This window comes from Coptis chinensis, chromosome 1 (genome assembly GCF_015680905.1).
Source record: "Coptis chinensis isolate HL-2020 chromosome 1, ASM1568090v1, whole genome shotgun sequence".
Classification (NCBI taxonomy): Eukaryota; Viridiplantae; Streptophyta; class Magnoliopsida; order Ranunculales; family Ranunculaceae; genus Coptis; species Coptis chinensis.
Window position 1 is genome coordinate 25,311,567 of NC_141456.1, and position 9,091 is coordinate 25,320,657.

The 9,091-nt window shown below is 43.6% G+C and overlaps 1 pseudogene across 1 annotated transcript; it reads right to left on the bottom strand.

The window, feature by feature from the left end:
* Window positions 1-84: 84 nt before the first annotated feature.
* On the bottom strand, window positions 85-8,810 carry LOC147523129 (uncharacterized; annotated as a pseudogene). Its single transcript, XR_015200460.1, has 6 exons — window positions 8,765-8,810; window positions 8,125-8,605; window positions 7,801-7,992; window positions 7,306-7,728; window positions 7,140-7,195; window positions 85-1,712 (listed from the first exon to the last, which is right to left on the bottom strand). The product of XR_015200460.1 is annotated as an uncharacterized LOC147523129 (transcript).
* Window positions 8,811-9,091: the final 281 nt, after the last annotated feature.

The window sequence follows — 9,091 nt, forward strand, 5'->3', positions numbered from 1 at the left end:
AAAAATTCCTTAGAAAAAGTGAGCCTTCATACAACTAATAATATCCATCCATGTCTCACACATGGTACATGGCTACATGCCTTCACACAATCAGATCTCTCATAATTATTTACACAAGGGATACAAGAACTGTCTTTGGAATAGAGCAAAGTAGAGTTTGGAAATCCTTGCCCTGTTATAGTTCCCACTCTTCATAAAGTTCTCCTGGACTCCTTATAGGTCTAAAGCAAAGATACGGTCACTGAAAGATCTTGATGTACAGTAACCATGTGGATGCATCAAAGATGTCCATAAGATGCATCGAGCTGGTCCCATTTGATTGAGTGCACAATTCATTTCAATATCAAATAAATAAAGAAAAATGTTTCTGGTTCCCCATCTCATTAAGTATTGAATAAGTTTAATATCTTTATAAGAACAGAAGAGCAATGAACCGGTTGTGTTCCATTCTGTCTTTCAACTCCAGGAGAGTGAACAACAATTTCCCATAGATCGAGCAGTAATGCCTATGAAGCTCTTGCAGGAATTCCTACTTCTCTTTACTTTTCTTTTTAAGGGCTCCGCTTAGGGCTGCTGTTGTCTTTATCCATTCCTTCTCTGAATCATTGCTCCTCATGAAAGGGCAGACTTCGCTAATGACAATCTTCATAGGAGCTTTATTATTTGACGCATTACTCCCCATGGATTTGCTACGCGCAGTGTTGTCTATTTTACTATTTTCTGAATTCATTTCCACTTTGTCACTCTCGCCATCCAAACTAGCTGACGTCTTTTCTTCCTTGGCAGAGGGGCTAGAAGGATTGCCATGCAGGATGGTATGCTTCCCAACATTGTTGGACACGTTTATAGGAACTTCACTTGTAACCTGCTTCGTTGAGTTCTCTCGTTTGTTGTGAAAGGCGCCTGCAATGCCTGTACTGAAGTGATTTTGTGCATTTGGTCTTTTAGAAGCAATGTCTGGCACTATGTGTGAGATGCTGAAAGAACCATTGCCCATCTCACCAACCAGTTCCTTCCACGAGGACTTCTGACTCCATATATGACCACCAGTTGTTACAGGGGCATTAGCTAGTACTTCAGCAGGTTGAGCTTCTTCAGGGGCTTTTTATTCTTGCTTAGGTGCATTAGCTAGTAGTTCCGTAGGTTGGGCTTCACTAGGTATCTTTGATTCTTTGGATAGGCTTCCAGATTGTACCATAATGGAGGCACCATCTCTACTGTCTAGTAGACTTTCATCCTTCAAATGTCCTACAGGTTCAGAGGAGCAAGTGGATTCAAATCTCACCTTTTTCATTGATTTATGCCTTTTCATGTCAGTGGAGCTTGCAGATTCAAAATCCGTAGACTTTGGCAATATATTAGCATCTGGCAAGATGTGGGAGATGCTGAATGAACTCTTGGCAGTCTCACCAACCAGCTCTCTCCAGCATGACTTCTGTTTCCACGAATGACCGGTAGTTAATTGTTGACTATTTCCTGTTTGCTTAGGTTGAGCCTCAACTGGACTCTTTGATGCCTCCAGGTTGGTCTCTGGGCACTCCTTCCTTTTGTGCATAGTAGGTGTGAACTCATTTATGTTACTTTCCTCAGATAGAAGTAGCCGAGGTTTCTTTGCAATTGTGTCTGACGGATTACCACTAATTTCCTTGCGAGCTTTGATCTTATTATGGGATGGAGCAACATTAGATGGTTGGAGCTGTTGGGAGATTTCACTAGAAGGTCACACCTCAATCTAGCTACTTTCTATCCCAAATGATTTCAACTTGGAGATCACACCAAGGAAATCACCCACCCAAGACTTTGGTAGTTATCACAACAACCTCAACCAAGCAAAACCACTACTGTATCATCACAATCCATAGCAACAATAATAATGGAAGTAAATATGCAAAGAGACACAAAGATTTAGGTGGTTCGGTAAATGTTACCTACATCCACACACAAGAGCCGAGTTTCCTTTATAACAAAGATTGGAGAGTTTACAAGAGATCAAGAATCAATAAGAAGAGGCCTCACTCAAACCCTAGCTCAATAGAGCTCCCACAATACCCTAGAAATGAATCTCTCAAAGTTCTGCTTCAAAACCCTAATCTATTTCCTTTATATAGGTGTACATAGACAAAGGGGAAGTAAAATGGGCTTGGGCCGCAATTTGAGCACGAGCGCTGAAGGCGCTTATGGGTGGCCTTGGCGCCCTCTTTATTTGATCATCATGGCGGATGGGCCAGTGGCCTTGGCCCTCATCGGATCAGATCATGGCCTTGGCCTTCAGGTGGCCTTGATCGGCGCCCTCTTCATCAGGTTCAGGAGTCGAGGGTGGCATACGGACACCGGAGCAAAGCTCGACGGTTCCAACAGCCCAACAATCTCCCACTTGGAACCTTCGAGATTCTTCATGCACATCACATCTCAATTGTAACAACTCAATCCAAATCCAATATACTAAAGAAACACTCGGCTCATCCATCATGGTCTTCAAGCAAGAAGACCCACCGAAGTTGAACACAACTTCAACTTCTCAGTAGGCACGGTCTTGGTCAACATATCCGCCGGATTCTCACTCCCTTGGATCTTCTCAAGTGCCAAAACCTCATCCTCCAACAGAGATCGGATAAAATGATACCGGAGACCAATGTGCTTGGTCCTAGAATGAAAGGCGGAATTCTTGGCAAGATGTATAGCACTCTGACTGTCACTATGTAACACACTTCTCTCTTGCTTCATCCCAAGCTCTTCCATCAATCCCTGTAACCAGATCATCTCTTTGCTTGCCTCTGTAACGGCCACATACTCTGCTTCTGTGGTAGACAAAGCAACAATCTTCTCAGAATCGAGAAATCCAACTCACTGCGGTAGCACCCACTTTGTAAAGACATAACCGAGTGCTTCTTCTCGCGATCTACTTCTCCCCGCAAAATCGGCATCCACATACCCTTGCGGGTTCACGAACACCCCTTCCATAACATAGGCATTTCTCGTAGTACCTCTCGGATATCTCAATATCCACTTCACGGCTTCCCAATGTTGCTTGCCGAGGATTAGACATAAATATCGACGGCTCCCTTTTGCTTGGGCTATATCGGACGTGTGCAAACCATGGCATACATAAGACTTCCAATGGCGGAGGTATGGTACCTTAGCCATGAAGTTTCTTTCCTCAACAGATCTTGGGAGAGTGTTCCTTGGACAACTTGAAGTGAAGCGCCAAAGGTGTGCAAACTGGTTTCGCAGACTACCCATCTTGAACCTCTTCAATACCTTCTCAATATACTCGACTGAGACAACTCGAATACCTTTACGCCTATCTCTTCCGATCCTCATCCCTAGAATCTGTTTTTATTTTGCACCCAAATCCTTCATAGAACTCACTTGCTAACTTCTCTTTCAATCTCCAATTTCGACATATCGAACTTCGCTACTAACATATCATCAACATATAGCAACGGGATGGCGTAGCTGGAGTCGAACCTCTTGAAGTAGCAAAGAATGGTTGACGTTGCACTTATAGTAGCCATTTCCTTGCATGAAGTTATCAAACTTCCGTACCTTGCCCTAGGGGCTTGTTTCAAACCATACAAGCTCTTTTCGAGCACCGCATACCATATTCTCTTTACCGCTTCTTGATGAAACCCTCCGGTTCTTTGCATATAAATTTCCTCAACTAGGTCACCATGGAGGAAGGGTTTTAACATCCAACTGCTCAAGATATAAATCTTCATTTGCAACAATACTCAACACCGATCGAATAGTATTCGGTTTCACCAGCGGGAGAATATCTCGTGAAGTCAATGCACGCTTTCTGAAAACCCTTGACTACTAGCCTTGCCTTGTATCTCGGGAACCATCATGTTCCTCTTTGACTCTAAACACCCATTTGTTACGTAGAGCCTTCTTGCCCATGGGTAGTTTGGCTAACTCCCACGTGCCACGAGGGAAATGAGGGACTTCATCTCATCTTGCATAGCAAGCTCCCACTTGCTTGCATCACTCACCTCAATGCTTCATCATAGCATTGAGGCTCGCCACCATCGATGAAAGTAGCAAGTAATTCACATAGGTGGGCGGATATCTCGAACTTCGGTACATGTGGCTGGATGTCTTCCTTGGGGCGCGAGGTGGAGATGGACTTCGGTGGTGTAGTATCCTCATCATTCTCGAGTCACTACTCGTCATCATCCATTTGTGGGGCTCCCACTATACCCACGACTTACATCGAAGTCTTCCAACTCAACATACTGCGTGCGCTCTGCGTACCCGATTCCTTGGTTTGTGCTTCATCTCGTCCTTGTACATCACCTTCTCATTAAACACAACATCTCTACTACGAATGATTTTCGATTTTGATCATCCCAAAAACGATACCCCAAAAATCATCACCGCCATAGCCAATGAAGGTGCACTTTAGTGACTTAGCATCAAGCTTGCTTCTAGCTTGGTCACTAATGTGGACATAGGACACACAACCAAACACCTTCAAATGGGAAAGGTTCACATCCTTCCCGGCTCCACACTTCCTCGGAATCTTAAAATCCAAAGGCAGCGATGGTCCTCTATTGATCGGGGTAAGTTTGCTAACACTTTCTGCCCGAGCTGCTTGGGCAAGCCTGCTAGTGTACGCATACACCTAGCTCTCTGTCAGTGTTCTATTCATCCGCTCTGCAACCCCATTCTGCTGAGGTGTCCCTGGCAAAGTCTTTTCCATCTTGATGCCATTGTCGACCAAGATTCTTCTTAAAACCTGAATCTTCATACTCTCCACCGTTTTGTCGGATCTCGACTTCTTTACTTTCAAGCTTGTCTCATTCTCAACCATGGCCTTCCAAGTCTTGAACACTTCAAATGCGCCGACTTGTGTCTTAAGAAATAGACCCACACCTTCCTAGTATGGTCATCAATGAAAGTCACAAAATATGACTTTCCGCCAAGTGAAGAGACATTAGGCTGGCCCCCGGACATCTGTATGTATCAACTCAAGCCTTCTAGCTTTTGGTCGACCCATTCTCTCGAAAACTCACCCGGCTTCGCTTTCCAAATACACGGTTCTCCACGAAGTCAATTTACCGATTTGTAACTTTGGGAGTTTACGGAAAAGAGTGAAGGATTTTCATTCCTTTCTCACTCATGTGACCAAGTCTGCGGTGCCAAACATTCGGATCCTCTTTGCCATGTGCCCGCGGCAATCGACTCACAACCATGTGCAGTCATGTAGAGTACCATCTTTCTTACCATTTGCAACAATCAATGAACCGCCGAGACCTTCCAAGTATATCACCCGGTAAAGATCGTAACAAATCCTTCACTTGCCAATTGCCCCACGAAATCAAATTCTTCCTCAAATCCGGGCGTGTCCGACGGCGTCCCTCAATAACCATGACGAGCCATTCATCTTGATATGCACGTCACCCCTTTGCCTACAATGTCACAAGGTTGGTCATCACCGAGAAAGACCGTTCAAGGTCACCTTCGTGTAGTTCTCAAAGAAACTCGATGTGAGGTAGCATGGAAAGATCTGGCGAATCAAGTACCCAAGACTCCTTCTTGTGCTCCATCGAACATATCAAAGCGTCATCTACCATCTCAACAACATTAGCTTCTTGATTCTTTTTCTTGTTCTTATTTATGTTGTTGTTGTTTCTTGGTGCGGGCAATTGGGGCTATAGTGGCGGGCCTACCACAATTATAGCACACCACTTCACTTATGTCTCGAGGTTTGTGTTCAACGCTTTGCAATTGGGAGGCTTGAGATTTCGATCTCCCCCTCCACTTCTTCTTACTACGACTCCTGTTTGACTTTCTTCCCCTACTTTCAGTGCTCAATGCCGACCCTGAAGTTGATCCCGAAGATGACGGACAATCCTGTCTCCGGATTTCCTCAGTTAGTACCATACTAACAACGTGCTCAAACTTCAACTTGGTCATTCCCGCAGAGCCACTAATAGCCGCCATAGTCGCCTTCCAACTTGGAGGCAATTGTCCAAGTATCGCCAAAGCTAGCACCTCATCACTAAATGTAATCTCAACCGACTCCAATTGGTCCTTAGTTTGGTTGAATTCATTTAGGTGATCCTTGAAGGAGGTCCCCTCCAACATTTTCATACTAAATAGCTTGGTGATCAAATAGACTTTGTTCGCGGCCGAGGGTTGTTCATACATCGTAGTAAGTGCCTCCATGAGAGACTTCTCCATCTTCTCAGTCTTAATATTGAAGGCTACCGACTTCGAAAGACTCAATCGGATTGTGGCCAAGGCCTTTCTATCTTGCAAATCCCATTTATCTTGCGGAATCTCCTCAGGCTTCTCACTTATCAACGTTTCCATCAAATCCTTTTGATAGAGAACATCCTCAATTTGCATCTTCCAATAGCCGAAGTTTGTTCCGTCAAACTTCTCTATCTTGTAGCTTTCCTTTTCGGTCATCATGACTTTACTGAATCAAAAAACCACGGTGGAGAACCTCTCAGAGGAATTTCCTCAAACACCCTGTAGCTCTGACACAGTCACCTATGCTCTGATACCACTTGTTGGGAGATTTCACTAGAAGGTCACACCTCAATCTAGCTACTTTCTATCCCAAATGATTTCAACTTGGAGATCACACCAAGGAAATCACCCACCCAAGACTTTGGTAGTTATCACAACAACCTCAACCAAGCAAAACCACTACTGTATCATCACAATCCATAGCAACAATAATAATGGAAGTAAATATGCAAAGAGACACAAAGATTTAGGTGGTTCGGTAAATGTTACCTACATCCACACACAAGAGCCGAGTTTCCTTTATAACAAAGATTGGAGAGTTTACAAGAGATCAAGAATCAATAAGAAGAGGCCTCACTCAAACCCTAGCTCAATAGAGCTCCCACAATACCCTAGAAATGAATCTCTCAAAGTTATGCTTCAAAACCCTAATCTATTTCCTTTATATAGGTGTACATAGACAAAGGGAAGTAAAATGGGCTTGGGCGCAATTGAGACACGAGCGCTGAAGGCTTATGGGTGGCCTTGGCCCTCTTTATTTGATCATGGCGAAGGCCAGTAGTGAGCGGCGCCCTCTTCATCAGATCATGGCTGAAGGCCGTAGGTGAGCTTGATCGGCGCCTCTTCATCGTTCAGAGTCGAGGGTGGCATACGGACACCGGAGCAAAGCTCGACGGTTCCAACAGCCCAACAGGAGCTTCCCAAATCCTGATTCCTGGAATAAACAAACGTATAGCTCTTGTTAGATTTGGTGGCCTGATAGAAATCTTTAAATAAAAAATAAAAAATATAGGGAACTTTACCAATCGGCATAAAATAGCATACCTGATCCACATTTTCCAGTCTCCCCTTTTCCACAGAACCCAGTTTGGTCTTCCCTCCTCTCACTATGTTAATCACAATGTTGTCACCGTCATTGTCCTCATCTGCTTCACTTTTACTCGGAAGATCATCTATTGAGTGTTTTGGACTCTCCTCCTCGGTGGGCACTTCAACCTTGCGACCCTCTGAACTCGGTTTAACTTCTCTATTAAATATCTTGTCCATCACCGATCTCATCATATTCGGCTCTTCCTCCTTCATTATCTCAGTTTGGTCTTCATTAGCAGATATCTGCTTCACCTTTGCTATTTCAGAATCACCACAATGCTCCTCACAGTCACATAAATGAATTGGGAAAGAAGGAACCTCAATACTCCGGAAACTATATTTGTGTTTGCCAGTTCCACTGTAAGGCACTGATTTAATCTGCATAAAAAATTTCAATTTCAATATATCTAAATATAATCTGTCAAAAATGACCCACGATATAAGAATTACCTTGTGTAACCTGGGAAAGAATATCTTAAGCTGTGCCTTATCTTGGGTCAAGAGCTTTGGCTTTTCTGGAATGTCAATGTTGTCCTGAGCAACTTCAACATCTTCTTCCCACTCTCGCCTCAGGCGAACTAGATAATGCTCCTTAGCCTTCTCGAGTCTCAATCTCCCTCCTTTCCATACACATCCGTTATACTGCCATATTATCAAGTCCAACAACACAACAAAGTATCAACCTAAATGCAATGATATGTACAAGTAAATAAATGAAATCAAAAAGGGGGCGGGCGGCGGGCGGGTAAGGAATATATATATAAATATACTGACCGAGCTGAAGAGTTTGTTGAGGGACTTATCCGAGGAAGGTTGGAAATCCACATAGGCAAAACTACGGTCGCTGGTTTTAACAAACTCAACGGATTTAACTGTCCCTAGAGACGAGAACGTCTTTTGTAAATCAGCCTCCGTACTTTCTCTCCTAATCCTCCAACGAAGATTCTCATTGGTGACTTCACCTCTTCTTCTTCGTTCAAATCATCACCAAGGTCATCTTCACTTGTACTGTGATTACTGTGGGACTCATGGGAAGTTTCAGCAGCAGCAGCCCTATCAAGAGCATCATCTACTGGATCATTGTTACCTGGCTTCAGCTCCTTCAGCTCACGCACTACATCCTTCACAGATACTGCTGCCTGTTTTATGCCTCGCCCAATGGCTGTGTAGTTTGTGGTGGGAGTCTTCTTCAGGGACTCACAGGCCTCCCACACAGTGCCAACTAGCGGCGGGATATGAGTCAAACTGCGAGAACCTGCACATCAACTTTTAAAAGTTAAATCATCGCATTCCTACAAACAAGTCTCACACTTTCAATTTGCAAACAACAACAAGTGCATTCATCTAAAAAAAATACCAACAAGAAACTTTTACCACGTAGCAATGCTATAGAAAAGCTAAAGCAATTAAGCACCCAAGAAAAGGAGAAGAATGAAAGACCAAGATGCAGTTCTATCCATTATATCTCCTGATATTTATACAAATCAGATGTTGTTGAAAAGACAGGCAAAGAAGGAGAATATTACCATAAGATAAGACTGCCTCTCTCAAAAATGTTAAACTGCACTCAACAACTTTCTTTGCAGATGCATGGATACAGGAAGAAAGAGTAGGTCCAGCACCAACTTTAGTCCCATGAGAAAGCAGGAGGAGCCCCTGAAGCATTTTGAAGTAAACACTCATGTAATATCTCAGCCATTAGAGCTATAACTTTCAAAAAACAAATATTGCCTACAGACAC